Source organism: Anomaloglossus baeobatrachus, unplaced genomic scaffold (assembly GCF_048569485.1).
Source record: "Anomaloglossus baeobatrachus isolate aAnoBae1 unplaced genomic scaffold, aAnoBae1.hap1 Scaffold_243, whole genome shotgun sequence".
NCBI classification, from domain to species: Eukaryota; Metazoa; Chordata; class Amphibia; order Anura; family Aromobatidae; genus Anomaloglossus; species Anomaloglossus baeobatrachus.
The window spans coordinates 25,003-43,158 of NW_027442056.1; the positions used below are offsets into that span (position 1 = coordinate 25,003).

At 47.7% G+C, this 18,156-nt stretch overlaps 12 non-coding genes and 1 pseudogene across 12 annotated transcripts; all 13 read left to right on the forward strand.

Moving 5' to 3' along the window:
• Nucleotides 1-979: 979 nt before the first annotated feature.
• On the forward strand, nt 980-1,173 carry LOC142262302 (U2 spliceosomal RNA). Its single transcript, XR_012729736.1, has one exon. It is a non-coding gene; the product is annotated as a U2 spliceosomal RNA (small nuclear RNA).
• A 1,117-nt stretch (nt 1,174-2,290) lies between these two features.
• On the forward strand, nt 2,291-2,481 carry LOC142262174 (U2 spliceosomal RNA). The gene has a single exon (XR_012729622.1). It is a non-coding gene; the product is annotated as a U2 spliceosomal RNA (small nuclear RNA).
• Nucleotides 2,482-3,598: 1,117 nt separating this feature from the next.
• LOC142262186 (U2 spliceosomal RNA) lies at nt 3,599-3,789 on the forward strand. The gene has a single exon (XR_012729633.1). It is a non-coding gene; the product is annotated as a U2 spliceosomal RNA (small nuclear RNA).
• Nucleotides 3,790-4,906: 1,117 nt separating this feature from the next.
• LOC142262271 (U2 spliceosomal RNA) lies at nt 4,907-5,097 on the forward strand. The gene has a single exon (XR_012729709.1). It is a non-coding gene; the product is annotated as a U2 spliceosomal RNA (small nuclear RNA).
• Nucleotides 5,098-7,016: 1,919 nt separating this feature from the next.
• LOC142262304 (U2 spliceosomal RNA) lies at nt 7,017-7,210 on the forward strand. The gene has a single exon (XR_012729737.1). It is a non-coding gene; the product is annotated as a U2 spliceosomal RNA (small nuclear RNA).
• A 1,117-nt stretch (nt 7,211-8,327) lies between these two features.
• Nucleotides 8,328-8,518, forward strand: LOC142262198 (U2 spliceosomal RNA). Its single transcript, XR_012729644.1, has one exon. It is a non-coding gene; the product is annotated as a U2 spliceosomal RNA (small nuclear RNA).
• A 1,116-nt stretch (nt 8,519-9,634) lies between these two features.
• LOC142262210 (U2 spliceosomal RNA) lies at nt 9,635-9,825 on the forward strand. Its single transcript, XR_012729655.1, has one exon. It is a non-coding gene; the product is annotated as a U2 spliceosomal RNA (small nuclear RNA).
• A 1,117-nt stretch (nt 9,826-10,942) lies between these two features.
• LOC142262223 (U2 spliceosomal RNA) lies at nt 10,943-11,133 on the forward strand. The gene has a single exon (XR_012729666.1). It is a non-coding gene; the product is annotated as a U2 spliceosomal RNA (small nuclear RNA).
• Nucleotides 11,134-12,250: 1,117 nt separating this feature from the next.
• On the forward strand, nt 12,251-12,441 carry LOC142262235 (U2 spliceosomal RNA). Its single transcript, XR_012729677.1, has one exon. It is a non-coding gene; the product is annotated as a U2 spliceosomal RNA (small nuclear RNA).
• Nucleotides 12,442-13,558: 1,117 nt separating this feature from the next.
• LOC142262247 (U2 spliceosomal RNA) lies at nt 13,559-13,749 on the forward strand. The gene has a single exon (XR_012729688.1). It is a non-coding gene; the product is annotated as a U2 spliceosomal RNA (small nuclear RNA).
• A 1,117-nt stretch (nt 13,750-14,866) lies between these two features.
• Nucleotides 14,867-14,993, forward strand: LOC142262328 (U2 spliceosomal RNA; annotated as a pseudogene).
• Nucleotides 14,994-15,677: 684 nt separating this feature from the next.
• LOC142262312 (U2 spliceosomal RNA) lies at nt 15,678-15,873 on the forward strand. Its single transcript, XR_012729745.1, has one exon. It is a non-coding gene; the product is annotated as a U2 spliceosomal RNA (small nuclear RNA).
• Nucleotides 15,874-16,990: 1,117 nt separating this feature from the next.
• LOC142262260 (U2 spliceosomal RNA) lies at nt 16,991-17,181 on the forward strand. The gene has a single exon (XR_012729699.1). It is a non-coding gene; the product is annotated as a U2 spliceosomal RNA (small nuclear RNA).
• The last annotated feature ends 975 nt before the right edge of the window (nt 17,182-18,156 follow it).

Here is an 18,156-nt window from a genome sequence, read left to right on the forward strand (position 1 = left end):
CGGCTGCAAAACGCACCATTCTTCTTGATTTTGCTCTGCAAAGCAGCCTTTTCAAGGGTTGGCTTGGGTGACAAAATGTCTTGTGTAGGCGTGGGTTTGTCTCCCTCTCGCTCTCTCTCCCTAAGATGTGTCCGGCATAGGCCAGGGTGCCACTCGAGGCCCAAACCAATTCTGGTTATCGCTTCTCGGCCTTTTGGCTAAGATCAAGTGTAGTGTTGTTCGAAGAGGTGGTTTAAGCTCCAGGCCACCTTAGTACAATGATACAATGCACACTGGAAGGTTGCGCTTGCTAGTACTCTGGGTGGATAGTATATTCATCAAGAGGAAAACATGGCCCTACCAGGATCGAGGCTATTAGACTGAGTAAGGGTGGGGGGCTATGGTACAACGTGCCCCAGGACTGACGACCCTGGAGTGAGTCTGAGCTTGCTGGCTTGGGACCCCGGCAAGCCTTGGGCTCTGTAGCACACCGTACCTTGCCTTTTCATACTTTTTGAGCATATTACCCTATCCTGGCCTTCTGGCTAGGAAGGGAAATTTTTATAATCCCGGTCGGAGGTCTGGTCAGCTTTGGGCTGAGAAACTAACACCCGGTTGGAGGTCCGGGTCAGCTTCGGCTGAGAAACCAACACCTGGTTGGAGGTCTGGGTCAGCTTCGGCTGAGAAACCAACACCCGGTTGGAGGTCCGGTTAGCCTTGGGCTGAGAAACCAACACCGGTTGACGGTCCGGGCAGTTTCGGCTGCGAAACCAACAACTAGTAGCTCTCTACTCCACTTGGGTAAGATGCCTGGGTGGATGCTGGGAGCAACAACAAGGCTCAACCAGGCTTCGGCTTGGGGGAGCACCGAAGATCCCTGACCCTTGCTGTGGCCTTCTGGCTCGGAGGGACGGGGTTGATTTTTGGGGACCCTCTCCTCACGGTGGGGTCCACACGAATCCTAGCCTTTGCACTGTTTTTGGTGTGACTTCGGTCATGCATTTTTTGTGGTGCTTTGGAAAGCTTCATTAAATCAAAAAATCTGTTCTTATCAGTTTAATATCTGATACGTCCCCTATCTGGGGACCATATATTAAATGGATTTTTAGAACAGGGAGATGGAAAAAGAGCTTGCTCTGTCCACTCCACGCATTGACCTGGTATTGCAGTACCTCCAGGAACGGTGCACCCCTTCTTAACCCAGTTTCCAAAAGCAGAACTCGATTCACCTGATTCATATTAGCCCGATTAGCGAATTGAAATGAATTTTTATCTAACACACTTTTTACTTGCTTTATTCATCCAAATAGCAAACTCATCACCACTCAACTTCACCAACTCTGCTATGTCCCGTGCAGTATCTTGTTGTCAGTCTAATCTAGATCATGTGTAATTGAATGGAATAGATCCCTTTTGGACAAAGTGGAGTCAGATGCTGCAGTGACCACAGGTGTGAGAGGATCTACAATTGGCATCTGGTGTTATCTCTCTGCTTCCACTCCAAATAAAGTTACCTGTTGTTACCTGAACGTCAAATACTAAGAATGGGCGGCCTATGAAAGAATTAGTACTTTCATTAAGTATACTAAACCGGCTAATTGGGAATAGACAAACTGTAAAAAGCCCTCTGAGAAAGCCCCTCTCTAACCTTTGTTAGTAAGCTTTTCTGTAGCCTGCCTGTTGATGTATTTTCGGTTTGAACAGTGCACAACATGAAGAGACGGAACACTGGCGGCTTGTCACAATGCCCCCCGATGACATCACAATAGCGCTGCTGCCTAGAAAACAAGCTGCGCAGAAGAAGTTGTTCTTTGGGTGGGAGGGTGGGCTAGTGGAAGGAGGGGGCAATCTCTTTTTTTCCCGGGTGGTAGGGGGATGACAGGAGAAGGGAAGCGGGTGGTGAGAAAGGTACAGAGGGCAGGGTTTGGGGGCTGGGAAGGAAAGGGAAAAGATTAGGGTTTGGGGATGATGAAAGGGCTTTCTACGGGTAAGGATGGCAAAGGGTGGCAGTGACGGAAAGTCAGGCAACCTGTCCTGTCCGTCTTTTTGTATCGTGAATTGGAAAGACTGCAAGGGGGAGGGGAGTTGCTTGCGCCCTAAAGGAGGAGTTATTCAGATTCATTGCAGTGGGCGGCGGCTGCAAAACGCACCATTCTTCTTGTTTTTGCTCTGCATAGCAGCCTTTTCAAGGGTTGGCTTGGGTGACAAAATGTCTTGTGTAGGCGTGGGTTTGTCTCCCTCTCGCTCTCTCTCCCTAAGATGTGTCCGGCATAGGCCAGGGTGCCACTCGAGGCCCAAACCAATTCTGGTTATCGCTTCTCGGCCTTTTGGCTAAGATCAAGTGTAGTATCTGTTCTTATCAGTTTAATATCTGATACGTCCCCTATCTGGGGACCATATATTAAATGGATTTTTAGAACAGGGAGATGGAAAAAGAGCTTGCTCTGTCCACTCCACGCATTGACCTGGTATTGCAGTACCTCCAGGAACGGTGCACCCCTTCTTAACCCAGTTTCCAAAAGCAGAACTCGATTCACCTGATTCATATTAGCCCGATTAGCGAATTGAAATGAATTTTTATCTAACACACTTTTTACTTGCTTTATTCATCCAAATAGCAAACTCATCACCACTCAACTTCACCAACTCTGCTATGTCCCGTGCAGTATCTTGTTGTCAGTCTAATCTAGATCATGTGTAATTGAATGGAATAGATCCCTTTTGGACAAAGTGGAGTCAGATGCTGCAGTGACCACAGGTGTGAGAGGATCTACAATTGGCATCTGGTGTTATCTCTCTGCTTCCACTCCAAATAAAGTTACCTGTTGTTACCTGAACGTCAAATACTAAGAATGGGCGGCCTATGAAAGAATTAGTACTTTCATTAAGTATACTAAACCGGCTAATTGGGAATAGACAAACTGTAAAAAGCCCTCTGAGAAAGCCCCTCTCTAACCTTTGTTAGTAAGCTTTTCTGTAGCCTGCCTGTTGATGTATTTTCGGTTTGAACAGTGCACAACATGAAGAGACGGAACACTGGCGGCTTGTCACAATGCCCCCCGATGACATCACAATAGCGCTGCTGCCTAGAAAACAAGCTGCGCAGAAGAAGTTGTTCTTTGGGTGGGAGGGTGGGCTAGTGGAAGGAGGGGGCAATCTCTTTTTTTCCCGGGTGGTAGGGGGATGACAGGAGAAGGGAAGCGGGTGGTGAGAAAGGTACAGAGGGCAGGGTTTGGGGGCTGGGAAGGAAAGGGAAAAGATTAGGGTTTGGGGATGATGAAAGGGCTTTCTACGGGTAAGGATGGCAAAGGGTGGCAGTGACGGAAAGTCAGGCAACCTGTCCTGTCCGTCTTTTTGTATCGTGAATTGGAAAGACTGCAAGGGGGAGGGGAGTTGCTTGCGCCCTAAAGGAGGAGTTATTCAGATTCATTGCAGTGGGCGGCGGCTGCAAAACGCACCATTCTTCTTGTTTTTGCTCTGCAAAGCAGCCTTTTCAAGGGTTGGCTTGGGTGACAAAATGTCTTGTGTAGGCGTGGGTTTGTCTCCCTCTCGCTCTCTCTCCCTAAGATGTGTCCGGCATAGGCCAGGGTGCCACTCGAGGCCCAAACCAATTCTGGTTATCGCTTCTCGGCCTTTTGGCTAAGATCAAGTGTAGTATCTGTTCTTATCAGTTTAATATCTGATACGTCCCCTATCTGGGGACCATATATTAAATGGATTTTTAGAACAGGGAGATGGAAAAAGAGCTTGCTCTGTCCACTCCACGCATTGACCTGGTATTGCAGTACCTCCAGGAACGGTGCACCCCTTCTTAACCCAGTTTCCAAAAGCAGAACTCGATTCACCTGATTCATATTAGCCCGATTAGCGAATTGAAATGAATTTTTATCTAACACACTTTTTACTTGCTTTATTCATCCAAATAGCAAACTCATCACCACTCAACTTCACCAACTCTGCTATGTCCCGTGCAGTATCTTGTTGTCAGTCTAATCTAGATCATGTGTAATTGAATGGAATAGATCCCTTTTGGACAAAGTGGAGTCAGATGCTGCAGTGACCACAGGTGTGAGAGGATCTACAATTGGCATCTGGTGTTATCTCTCTGCTTCCACTCCAAATAAAGTTACCTGTTGTTACCTGAACGTCAAATACTAAGAATGGGCGGCCTATGAAAGAATTAGTACTTTCATTAAGTATACTAAACCGGCTAATTGGGAATAGACAAACTGTAAAAAGCCCTCTGAGAAAGCCCCTCTCTAACCTTTGTTAGTAAGCTTTTCTGTAGCCTGCCTGTTGATGTATTTTCGGTTTGAACAGTGCACAACATGAAGAGACGGAACACTGGCGGCTTGTCACAATGCCCCCCGATGACATCACAATAGCGCTGCTGCCTAGAAAACAAGCTGCGCAGAAGAAGTTGTTCTTTGGGTGGGAGGGTGGGCTAGTGGAAGGAGGGGGCAATCTCTTTTTTTCCCGGGTGGTAGGGGGATGACAGGAGAAGGGAAGCGGGTGGTGAGAAAGGTACAGAGGGCAGGGTTTGGGGGCTGGGAAGGAAAGGGAAAAGATTAGGGTTTGGGGATGATGAAAGGGCTTTCTACGGGTAAGGATGGCAAAGGGTGGCAGTGACGGAAAGTCAGGCAACCTGTCCTGTCCGTCTTTTTGTATCGTGAATTGGAAAGACTGCAAGGGGGAGGGGAGTTGCTTGCGCCCTAAAGGAGGAGTTATTCAGATTCATTGCAGTGGGCGGCGGCTGCAAAACGCACCATTCTTCTTGTTTTTGCTCTGCAAAGCAGCCTTTTCAAGGGTTGGCTTGGGTGACAAAATGTCTTGTGTAGGCGTGGGTTTGTCTCCCTCTCGCTCTCTCTCCCTAAGATGTGTCCGGCATAGGCCAGGGTGCCACTCGAGGCCCAAACCAATTCTGGTTATCGCTTCTCGGCCTTTTGGCTAAGATCAAGTGTAGTATCTGTTCTTATCAGTTTAATATCTGATACGTCCCCTATCTGGGGACCATATATTAAATGGATTTTTAGAACAGGGAGATGGAAAAAGAGCTTGCTCTGTCCACTCCACGCATTGACCTGGTATTGCAGTGCCTCCAGGAACGGTGCACCCCTTCTTAACCCAGTTTCCAAAAGCAGAACTCGATTCACCTGATTCATATTAGCCCGATTAGCGAATTGAAATGAATTTTTATCTAACACACTTTTTACTTGCTTTATTCATCCAAATAGCAAACTCATCACCACTCAACTTCACCAACTCTGCTATGTCCCGTGCAGTATCTTGTTGTCAGTCTAATCTAGATCATGTGTAATTGAATGGAATAGATCCCTTTTGGACAAAGTGGAGTCAGATGCTGCAGTGACCACAGGTGTGAGAGGATCTACAATTGGCATCTGGTGTTATCTCTCTGCTTCCACTCCAAATAAAGTTACCTGTTGTTACCTGAACGTCAAATACTAAGAATGGGCGGCCTATGAAAGAATTAGTACTTTCATTAAGTATACTAAACCGGCTAATTGGGAATAGACAAACTGTAAAAAGCCCTCTGAGAAAGCCCCTCTCTAACCTTTGTTAGTAAGCTTTTCTGTAGCCTGCCTGTTGATGTATTTTCGGTTTGAACAGTGCACAACATGAAGAGACGGAACACTGGCGGCTTGTCACAATGCCCCCCGATGACATCACAATAGCGCTGCTGCCTAGAAAACAAGCTGCGCAGAAGAAGTTGTTCTTTGGGTGGGAGGGTGGGCTAGTGGAAGGAGGGGGCAATCTCTTTTTTTCCCGGGTGGTAGGGGGATGACAGGAGAAGGGAAGCGGGTGGTGAGAAAGGTACAGAGGGCAGGGTTTGGGGGCTGGGAAGGAAAGGGAAAAGATTAGGGTTTGGGGATGATGAAAGGGCTTTCTACGGGTAAGGATGGCAAAGGGTGGCAGTGACGGAAAGTCAGGCAACCTGTCCTGTCCGTCTTTTTGTATCGTGAATTGGAAAGACTGCAAGGGGGAGGGGAGTTGCTTGCGCCCTAAAGGAGGAGTTATTCAGATTCATTGCAGTGGGCGGCGGCTGCAAAACGCACCATTCTTCTTGTTTTTGCTCTGCAAAGCAGCCTTTTCAAGGGTTGGCTTGGGTGACAAAATGTCTTGTGTAGGCGTGGGTTTGTCTCCCTCTCGCTCTCTCTCCCTAAGATGTGTCCGGCATAGGCCAGGGTGCCACTCGAGGCCCAAACCAATTCTGGTTATCGCTTCTCGGCCTTTTGGCTAAGATCAAGTGTAGTGTTGTTCGAAGAGGTGGTTTAAGCTCCAGGCCACCTTAGTACAATGATACAATGCACACTGGAAGGTTGCGCTTGCTAGTACTCTGGGTGGATAGTATATTCATCTAGTGGAAAACATGGCCCTACCAGGATCGAGGCTATTAGACTGAGTAAGGATGGGGGGCTATGGTACAACGTGCCCCAGGACTGACGACCCTGGAGTGAGTCTGAGCTTGCTGGCTTGGGACCCCGGCAAGCCTTGGGCTCTGTAGCACACCGTACCTTGCCTTTTCATACTTTTTGAGCATATTACCCTATCCCGGCCTTCTGGCTAGGAAGGGAAATTTTTATAATCCCGGTCGGAGGTCTGGTCAGCTTTGGGCTGAGAAACTAACACCCGGTTGGAGGTCCGGGTCAGCTTCGGCTGAGAAACCAACACCCGGTTGGAGGTCTGGGTCAGCTTCGGCTGAGAAACCAACACCCGGTTGGAGGTCCGGTTAGCCTTGGGCTGAGAAACCAACACCGGTTGACGGTCCGGGCAGTTTCGGCTGCGAAACCAACAACTAGTAGCTCTCTACTCCACTTGGGTAAGATGCCTGGGTGGACGCTGGGAGCAACGACAAGGCTCAACCAGGCTTCGGCTTGGGGGAGCACCGAAGATCCCTGACCCTTGCTGTGGCCTTCTGGCTCGGAGGGACGGGGTTGATTTTTGGGGACCCTCTCCTCACGGTGGGGTCCACACGAATCCTAGCCTTTGCACTGTTTTTGGTGTGACTTCGGTCATGCATTTTTTGTGGTGCTTTGGAAAGCTTCATTAAATCAAAAAATCTGTTCTTATCAGTTTAATATCTGATACGTCCCCTATCTGGGGACCATATATTAAATGGATTTTTAGAACAGGGAGATGGAAAAAGAGCTTGCTCTGTCCACTCCACGCATTGACCTGGTATTGCAGTACCTCCAGGAACGGTGCACCCCTTCTTAACCCAGTTTCCAAAAGCAGAACTCGATTCACCTGATTCATATTAGCCCGATTAGCGAATTGAAATGAATTTTTATCTAACACACTTTTTACTTGCTTTATTCATCCAAATAGCAAACTCATCACCACTCAACTTCACCAACTCTGCTATGTCCCGTGCAGTATCTTGTTGTCAGTCTAATCTAGATCATGTGTAATTGAATGGAATAGATCCCTTTTGGACAAAGTGGAGTCAGATGCTGCAGTGACCACAGGTGTGAGAGGATCTACAATTGGCATCTGGTGTTATCTCTCTGCTTCCACTCCAAATAAAGTTACCTGTTGTTACCTGAACGTCAAATACTAAGAATGGGCGGCCTATGAAAGAATTAGTACTTTCATTAAGTATACTAAACCGGCTAATTGGGAATAGACAAACTGTAAAAAGCCCTCTGAGAAAGCCCCTCTCTAACCTTTGTTAGTAAGCTTTTCTGTAGCCTGCCTGTTGATGTATTTTCGGTTTGAACAGTGCACAACATGAAGAGACGGAACACTGGCGGCTTGTCACAATGCCCCCCGATGACATCACAATAGCGCTGCTGCCTAGAAAACAAGCTGCGCAGAAGAAGTTGTTCTTTGGGTGGGAGGGTGGGCTAGTGGAAGGAGGGGGCAATCTCTTTTTTTCCCGGGTGGTAGGGGGATGACAGGAGAAGGGAAGCGGGTGGTGAGAAAGGTACAGAGGGCAGGGTTTGGGGGCTGGGAAGGAAAGGGAAAAGATTAGGGTTTGGGGATGATGAAAGGGCTTTCTACGGGTAAGGATGGCAAAGGGTGGCAGTGACGGAAAGTCAGGCAACCTGTCCTGTCCGTCTTTTTGTATCGTGAATTGGAAAGACTGCAAGGGGGAGGGGAGTTGCTTGCGCCCTAAAGGAGGAGTTATTCAGATTCATTGCAGTGGGCGGCGGCTGCAAAACGCACCATTCTTCTTGTTTTTGCTCTGCAAAGCAGCCTTTTCAAGGGTTGGCTTGGGTGACAAAATGTCTTGTGTAGGCGTGGGTTTGTCTCCCTCTCGCTCTCTCTCCCTAAGATGTGTCCGGCATAGGCCAGGGTGCCACTCGAGGCCCAAACCAATTCTGGTTATCGCTTCTCGGCCTTTTGGCTAAGATCAAGTGTAGTATCTGTTCTTATCAGTTTAATATCTGATACGTCCCCTATCTGGGGACCATATATTAAATGGATTTTTAGAACAGGGAGATGGAAAAAGAGCTTGCTCTGTCCACTCCACGCATTGACCTGGTATTGCAGTACCTCCAGGAACGGTGCACCCCTTCTTAACCCAGTTTCCAAAAGCAGAACTCGATTCACCTGATTCATATTAGCCGATTAGCGAATTGAAATGAATTTTTATCTAACACACTTTTTACTTGCTTTATTCATCCAAATAGCAAACTCATCACCACTCAACTTCACCAACTCTGCTATGTCCCGTGCAGTATCTTGTTGTCAGTCTAATCTAGATCATGTGTAATTGAATGGAATAGATCCCTTTTGGACAAAGTGGAGTCAGATGCTGCAGTGACCACAGGTGTGAGAGGATCTACAATTGGCATCTGGTGTTATCTCTCTGCTTCCACTCCAAATAAAGTTACCTGTTGTTACCTGAACGTCAAATACTAAGAATGGGCGGCCTATGAAAGAATTAGTACTTTCATTAAGTATACTAAACCGGCTAATTGGGAATAGACAAACTGTAAAAAGCCCTCTGAGAAAGCCCCTCTCTAACCTTTGTTAGTAAGCTTTTCTGTAGCCTGCCTGTTGATGTATTTTCGGTTTGAACAGTGCACAACATGAAGAGACGGAACACTGGCGGCTTGTCACAATGCCCCCCGATGACATCACAATAGCGCTGCTGCCTAGAAAACAAGCTGCGCAGAAGAAGTTGTTCTTTGGGTGGGAGGGTGGGCTAGTGGAAGGAGGGGGCAATCTCTTTTTTTCCCGGGTGGTAGGGGGATGACAGGAGAAGGGAAGCGGGTGGTGAGAAAGGTACAGAGGGCAGGGTTTGGGGGCTGGGAAGGAAAGGGAAAAGATTAGGGTTTGGGGATGATGAAAGGGCTTTCTACGGGTAAGGATGGCAAAGGGTGGCAGTGACGGAAAGTCAGGCAACCTGTCCTGTCCGTCTTTTTGTATCGTGAATTGGAAAGACTGCAAGGGGGAGGGGAGTTGCTTGCGCCCTAAAGGAGGAGTTATTCAGATTCATTGCAGTGGGCGGCGGCTGCAAAACGCACCATTCTTCTTGTTTTTGCTCTGCAAAGCAGCCTTTTCAAGGGTTGGCTTGGGTGACAAAATGTCTTGTGTAGGCGTGGGTTTGTCTCCCTCTCGCTCTCTCTCCCTAAGATGTGTCCGGCATAGGCCAGGGTGCCACTCGAGGCCCAAACCAATTCTGGTTATCGCTTCTCGGCCTTTTGGCTAAGATCAAGTGTAGTATCTGTTCTTATCAGTTTAATATCTGATACGTCCCCTATCTGGGGACCATATATTAAATGGATTTTTAGAACAGGGAGATGGAAAAAGAGCTTGCTCTGTCCACTCCACGCATTGACCTGGTATTGCAGTACCTCCAGGAACGGTGCACCCCTTCTTAACCCAGTTTCCAAAAGCAGAACTCGATTCACCTGATTCATATTAGCCCGATTAGCGAATTGAAATGAATTTTTATCTAACACACTTTTTACTTGCTTTATTCATCCAAATAGCAAACTCATCACCACTCAACTTCACCAACTCTGCTATGTCCCGTGCAGTATCTTGTTGTCAGTCTAATCTAGATCATGTGTAATTGAATGGAATAGATCCCTTTTGGACAAAGTGGAGTCAGATGCTGCAGTGACCACAGGTGTGAGAGGATCTACAATTGGCATCTGGTGTTATCTCTCTGCTTCCACTCCAAATAAAGTTACCTGTTGTTACCTGAACGTCAAATACTAAGAATGGGCGGCCTATGAAAGAATTAGTACTTTCATTAAGTATACTAAACCGGCTAATTGGGAATAGACAAACTGTAAAAAGCCCTCTGAGAAAGCCCCTCTCTAACCTTTGTTAGTAAGCTTTTCTGTAGCCTGCCTGTTGATGTATTTTCGGTTTGAACAGTGCACAACATGAAGAGACGGAACACTGGCGGCTTGTCACAATGCCCCCCGATGACATCACAATAGCGCTGCTGCCTAGAAAACAAGCTGCGCAGAAGAAGTTGTTCTTTGGGTGGGAGGGTGGGCTAGTGGACGGAGGGGGCAATCTCTTTTTTTCCCGGGTGGTAGGGGGATGACAGGAGAAGGGAAGCGGGTGGTGAGAAAGGTACAGAGGGCAGGGTTTGGGGGCTGGGAAGGAAAGGGAAAAGATTAGGGTTTGGGGATGATGAAAGGGCTTTCTACGGGTAAGGATGGCAAAGGGTGGCAGTGACGGAAAGTCAGGCAACCTGTCCTGTCCGTCTTTTTGTATCGTGAATTGGAAAGACTGCAAGGGGGAGGGGAGTTGCTTGCGCCCTAAAGGAGGAGTTATTCAGATTCATTGCAGTGGGCGGCGGCTGCAAAACGCACCATTCTTCTTGTTTTTGCTCTGCAAAGCAGCCTTTTCAAGGGTTGGCTTGGGTGACAAAATGTCTTGTGTAGGCGTGGGTTTGTCTCCCTCTCGCTCTCTCTCCCTAAGATGTGTCCGGCATAGGCCAGGGTGCCACTCGAGGCCCAAACCAATTCTGGTTATCGCTTCTCGGCCTTTTGGCTAAGATCAAGTGTAGTATCTGTTCTTATCAGTTTAATATCTGATACGTCCCCTATCTGGGGACCATATATTAAATGGATTTTTAGAACAGGGAGATGGAAAAAGAGCTTGCTCTGTCCACTCCACGCATTGACCTGGTATTGCAGTACCTCCAGGAACGGTGCACCCCTTCTTAACCCAGTTTCCAAAAGCAGAACTCGATTCACCTGATTCATATTAGCCCGATTAGCGAATTGAAATGAATTTTTATCTAACACACTTTTTACTTGCTTTATTCATCCAAATAGCAAACTCATCACCACTCAACTTCACCAACTCTGCTATGTCCCGTGCAGTATCTTGTTGTCAGTCTAATCTAGATCATGTGTAATTGAATGGAATAGATCCCTTTTGGACAAAGTGGAGTCAGATGCTGCAGTGACCACAGGTGTGAGAGGATCTACAATTGGCATCTGGTGTTATCTCTCTGCTTCCACTCCAAATAAAGTTACCTGTTGTTACCTGAACGTCAAATACTAAGAATGGGCGGCCTATGAAAGAATTAGTACTTTCATTAAGTATACTAAACCGGCTAATTGGGAATAGACAAACTGTAAAAAGCCCTCTGAGAAAGCCCCTCTCTAACCTTTGTTAGTAAGCTTTTCTGTAGCCTGCCTGTTGATGTATTTTCGGTTTGAACAGTGCACAACATGAAGAGACGGAACACTGGCGGCTTGTCACAATGCCCCCCGATGACATCACAATAGCGCTGCTGCCTAGAAAACAAGCTGCGCAGAAGAAGTTGTTCTTTGGGTGGGAGGGTGGGCTAGTGGAAGGAGGGGGCAATCTCTTTTTTTCCCGGGTGGTAGGGGGATGACAGGAGAAGGGAAGCGGGTGGTGAGAAAGGTACAGAGGGCAGGGTTTGGGGGCTGGGAAGGAAAGGGAAAAGATTAGGGTTTGGGGATGATGAAAGGGCTTTCTACGGGTAAGGATGGCAAAGGGTGGCAGTGACGGAAAGTCAGGCAACCTGTCCTGTCCGTCTTTTTGTATCGTGAATTGGAAAGACTGCAAGGGGGAGGGGAGTTGCTTGCGCCCTAAAGGAGGAGTTATTCAGATTCATTGCAGTGGGCGGCGGCTGCAAAACGCACCATTCTTCTTGTTTTTGCTCTGCAAAGCAGCCTTTTCAAGGGTTGGCTTGGGTGACAAAATGTCTTGTGTAGGCGTGGGTTTGTCTCCCTCTCGCTCTCTCTCCCTAAGATGTGTCCGGCATAGGCCAGGGTGCCACTCGAGGCCCAAACCAATTCTGGTTATCGCTTCTCGGCCTTTTGGCTAAGATCAAGTGTAGTATCTGTTCTTATCAGTTTAATATCTGATACGTCCCCTATCTGGGGACCATATATTAAATGGATTTTTAGAACAGGGAGATGGAAAAAGAGCTTGCTCTGTCCACTCCACGCATTGACCTGGTATTGCAGTACCTCCAGGAACGGTGCACCCCTTCTTAACCCAGTTTCCAAAAGCAGAACTCGATTCACCTGATTCATATTAGCCCGATTAGCGAATTGAAATGAATTTTTATCTAACACACTTTTTACTTGCTTTATTCATCCAAATAGCAAACTCATCACCACTCAACTTCACCAACTCTGCTATGTCCCGTGCAGTATCTTGTTGTCAGTCTAATCTAGATCATGTGTAATTGAATGGAATAGATCCCTTTTGGACAAAGTGGAGTCAGATGCTGCAGTGACCACAGGTGTGAGAGGATCTACAATTGGCATCTGGTGTTATCTCTCTGCTTCCACTCCAAATAAAGTTACCTGTTGTTACCTGAACGTCAAATACTAAGAATGGGCGGCCTATGAAAGAATTAGTACTTTCATTAAGTATACTAAACCGGCTAATTGGGAATAGACAAACTGTAAAAAGCCCTCTGAGAAAGCCCCTCTCTAACCTTTGTTAGTAAGCTTTTCTGTAGCCTGCCTGTTGATGTATTTTCGGTTTGAACAGTGCACAACATGAAGAGACGGAACACTGGCGGCTTGTCACAATGCCCCCCGATGACATCACAATAGCGCTGCTGCCTAGAAAACAAGCTGCGCAGAAGAAGTTGTTCTTTGGGTGGGACGGTGGGCTAGTGGAAGGAGGGGGCAATCTCTTTTTTTCCCGGGTGGTAGGGGGATGACAGGAGAAGGGAAGCGGGTGGTGAGAAAGGTACAGAGGGCAGGGTTTGGGGGCTGGGAAGGAAAGGGAAAAGATTAGGGTTTGGGGATGATGAAAGGGCTTTCTACGGGTAAGGATGGCAAAGGGTGGCAGTGACGGAAAGTCAGGCAACCTGTCCTGTCTGTCTTTTTGTATCGTGAATTGGAAAGACTGCAAGGGGGAGGGGAGTTGCTTGCGCCCTAAAGGAGGAGTTATTCAGATTCATTGCAGTGGGCGGCGGCTGCAAAACGCACCATTCTTCTTGTTTTTGCTCTGCAAAGCAGCCTTTTCAAGGGTTGGCTTGGGTGAAAAAATGTCTTGTGTAGGCGTGGGTTTGTCTCCCTCTCGCTCTCTCTCCCTAAGATGTGTCCGGCATAGGCCAGGGTGCCACTCGAGGCCCAAACCAATTCTGGTTATCGCTTCTCGGCCTTTTGGCTAAGATCAAGTGTAGTATCTGTTCTTATCAGTTTAATATCTGATACGTCCCCTATCTGGGGACCATATATTAAATGGATTTTTAGAACAGGGAGATGGAAAAAGAGCTTGCTCTGTCCACTCCACGCATTGACCTGGTATTGCAGTACCTCCAGGAACGGTGCACCCCTTCTTAACCCAGTTTCCAAAAGCAGAACTCGATTCACCTGATTCATATTAGCCCGATTAGCGAATTGAAATGAATTTTTATCTAACACACTTTTTACTTGCTTTATTCATCCAAATAGCAAACTCATCACCACTCAACTTCACCAACTCTGCTATGTCCCGTGCAGTATCTTGTTGTCAGTCTAATCTAGATCATGTGTAATTGAATGGAATAGATCCCTTTTGGACAAAGTGGAGTCAGATGCTGCAGTGACCACAGGTGTGAGAGGATCTACAATTGGCATCTGGTGTTATCTCTCTGCTTCCACTCCAAATAAAGTTACCTGTTGTTACCTGAACGTCAAATACTAAGAATGGGCGGCCTATGAAAGAATTAGTACTTTCATTAAGTATACTAAACCGGCTAATTGGGAATAGACAAACTGTAAAAAGCCCTCTGAGAAAGCCCCTCTCTAACCTTTGTTAGTAAGCTTTTCTGTAGCCTGCCTGTTGATGTATTTTCGGTTTGAACAGTGCACAACATGAAGAGACGGAACACTGGCGGCTTGTCACAATGCCCCCCGATGACATCACAATAGCGCTGCTGCCTAGAAAACAAGCTGCGCAGAAGAAGTTGTTCTTTGGGTGGGAGGGTGGGCTAGTGGAAGGAGGGGGCAATCTCTTTTTTTCCCGGGTGGTAGGGGGATGACAGGAGAAGGGAAGCGGGTGGTGAGAAAGGTACAGAGGGCAGGGTTTGGGGGCTGGGAAGGAAAGGGAAAAGATTAGGGTTTGGGGATGATGAAAGGGCTTTCTACGGGTAAGGATGGCAAAGGGTGGCAGTGACGGAAAGTCAGGCAACCTGTCCTGTCCGTCTTTTTGTATCGTGAATTGGAAAGACTGCAAGGGGGAGGGGAGTTGCTTGCGCCCTAAAGGAGGAGTTATTCAGATTCATTGCAGTGGGCGGCGGCTGCAAAACGCACCATTCTTCTTGTTTTTGCTCTGCAAAGCAGCCTTTTCAAGGGTTGGCTTGGGTGACAAAATGTCTTGTGTAGGCGTGGGTTTGTCTCCCTCTCGCTCTCTCTCCCTAAGATGTGTCCGGCATAGGCCAGGGTGCCACTCGAGGCCCAAACCAATTCTGGTTATCGCTTCTCGGCCTTTTGGCTAAGATCAAGTGTAGTATCTGTGAGGCTCGGCAGATGCAATGCACACTGGAAGGTTGCGCTTGCTAGTACTCTTGATGTATAGTATATTCATCTAGAGGAAAACATGGCCCTACCAGGATCGAGGCTATTAGACTGAGTAAGTGTGGGGGCTATGGTGCAATGTGCCCCAGGACTGACGACCCTGGAGTGAGTCTGAGCTTGCTGGCTTGGGACCCCGGCGAGCCTTGGGCTCTGTAGCACACCGTACCTTGCCCTTTCATACTTTCTGAGCATATTGCTCTATCCCGGCCTTCTGGCTAGGAAGGGAAATTTTTATAATCATGGTCGGAGGTCCGTTCAGCTTTGGGCTGAGAAACCAACACCCGGTTGGAGGTCCGGGTCAGCTTCGGCTGAGAAACCAACACCCGGTTGGAGGTCTGGGTCAGCTTCGGCTGAGAAACCAACACCCGGTTGGAGGTCCGGGTCAGCTTCGGCTGAGAAACCAACACCCGGTTGGAGGTCCGGTTAGCCTTGGGCTGAGAAACCAACACCGGTTGACGGTCCGGGCAGTTTCGGCTGCGAAACCAACAACTAGTAGCTCTCTACTCCACTTGGGTAAGATGCCTGGGTGGACGCTGGGAGCAACGACAAGGCTCAACCAGGCTTCGGCTTGGGGGAGCACCGAAGATCCCTGACCCTTGCTGTGGCCTTCTGGCTCGGAGGGACGGGGTTGATTTTTGGGGACCCTCTCCTCACGGAGGGGTCCACACGAATCCTAGCCTTTGCACTGTTTTTGGTGTGACTTCGGTCATGCATTTTTTGCGGTGCTTTGGAAAGCTTCATTAAATCAAAATCTGTTCTTATCAGTTTAATATCTGATACGTCCCCTATCTGGGGACCATATATTAAATGGATTTTTAGAACAGGGAGATGGAAAAAGAGCTTGCTCTGTCCACTCCACGCATTGACCTGGTATTGCAGTACCTCCAGGAACGGTGCACCCCTTCTTAACCCAGTTTCCAAAAGCAGAACTCGATTCACCTGATTCATATTAGCCCGATTAGCGAATTGAAATGAATTTTTATCTAACACACTTTTTACTTGCTTTATTCATCCAAATAGCAAACTCATCACCACTCAACTTCACCAACTCTGCTATGTCCCGTGCAGTATCTTGTTGTCAGTCTAATCTAGATCATGTGTAATTGAATGGAATAGATCCCTTTTGGACAAAGTGGAGTCAGATGCTGCAGTGACCACAGGTGTGAGAGGATCTACAATTGGCATCTGGTGTTATCTCTCTGCTTCCACTCCAAATAAAGTTACCTGTTGTTACCTGAACGTCAAATACTAAGAATGGGCGGCCTATGAAAGAATTAGTACTTTCATTAAGTATACTAAACCGGCTAATTGGGAATAGACAAACTGTAAAAAGCCCTCTGAGAAAGCCCCTCTCTAACCTTTGTTAGTAAGCTTTTCTGTAGCCTGCCTGTTGATGTATTTTCGGTTTGAACAGTGCACAACATGAAGAGACGGAACACTGGCGGCTTGTCACAATGCCCCCCGATGACATCACAATAGCGCTGCTGCCTAGAAAACAAGCTGCGCAGAAGAAGTTGTTCTTTGGGTGGGAGGGTGGGCTAGTGGAAGGAGGGGGCAATCTCTTTTTTTCCCGGGTGGTAGGGGGATGACAGGAGAAGGGAAGCGGGTGGTGAGAAAGGTACAGAGGGCAGGGTTTGGGGGCTGGGAAGGAAAGGGAAAAGATTAGGGTTTGGGGATGATGAAAGGGCTTTCTACGGGTAAGGATGGCAAAGGGTGGCAGTGACGGAAAGTCAGGCAACCTGTCCTGTCCGTCTTTTTGTATCGTGAATTGGAAAGACTGCAAGGGGGAGGGGAGTTGCTTGCGCCCTAAAGGAGGAGTTATTCAGATTCATTGCAGTGGGCGGCGGCTGCAAAACGCACCATTCTTCTTGTTTTTGCTCTGCAAAGCAGCCTTTTCAAGGGTTGGCTTGGGTGACAAAATGTCTTGTGTAGGCGTGGGTTTGTCTCCCTCTCGCTCTCTCTCCCTAAGATGTGTCCGGCATAGGCCAGGGTGCCACTCGAGGCCCAAACCAATTCTGGTTATCGCTTCTCGGCCTTTTGGCTAAGATCAAGTGTAGTATCTGTTCTTATCAGTTTAATATCTGATACGTCCCCTATCTGGGGACCATATATTAAATGGATTTTTAGAACAGGGAGATGGAAAAAGAGCTTGCTCTGTCCACTCCACGCATTGACCTGGTATTGCAGTACCTCCAGGAACGGTGCACCCCTTCTTAACCCAGTTTCCAAAAGCAGAACTCGATTCACCTGATTCATATTAGCCCGATTAGCGAATTGAAATGAATTTTTATCTAACACACTTTTTACTTGCTTTATTCATCCAAATAGCAAACTCATCACCACTCAACTTCACCAACTCTGCTATGTCCCGTGCAGTATCTTGTTGTCAGTCTAATCTAGATCATGTGTAATTGAATGGAATAGATCCCTTTTGGACAAAGTGGAGTCAGATGCTGCAGTGACCACAGGTGTGAGAGGATCTACAATTGGCACCTGGTGTTATCTCTCTGCTTCCACTCCAAATAAAGTTACCTGTTGTTACCTGAACGTCAAATACTAAGAATGGGCGGCCTATGAAAGAATTAGTACTTTCATTAAGTATACTAAACCGGCTAATTGGGAATAGACAAACTGTAAAAAGCCCTCTGAGAAAGCCCCTCTCTAACCTTTGTTAGTAAGCTTTTCTGTAGCCTGCCTGTTGATGTATTTTCGGTTTGAACAGTGCACAACATGAAGAGACGGAACACTGGCGGCTTGTCACAATGCCCCCCGATGACATCACAATAGCGCTGCTGCCTAGAAAACAAGCTGCGCAGAAGAAGTTGTTCTTTGGGTGGGAGGGTGGGCTAGTGGAAGGAGGGGGCAATCTCTTTTTTTCCCGGGTGGTAGGGGGATGACAGGAGAAGGGAAGCGGGTGGTGAGAAAGGTACAGAGGGCAGGGTTTGGGGGCTGGGAAGGAAAGGGAAAAGATTAGGGTTTGGGGATGATGAAAGGGCTTTCTACGGGTAAGGATGGCAAAGGGTGGCAGTGACGGAAAGTCAGGCAACCTGTCCTGTCCGTCTTTTTGTATCGTGAATTGGAAAGACTGCAAGGGGGAGGGGAGTTGCTTGCGCCCTAAAGGAGGAGTTATTCAGATTCATTGCAGTGGGCGGCGGCTGCAAAACGCACCATTCTTCTTGTTTTTGCT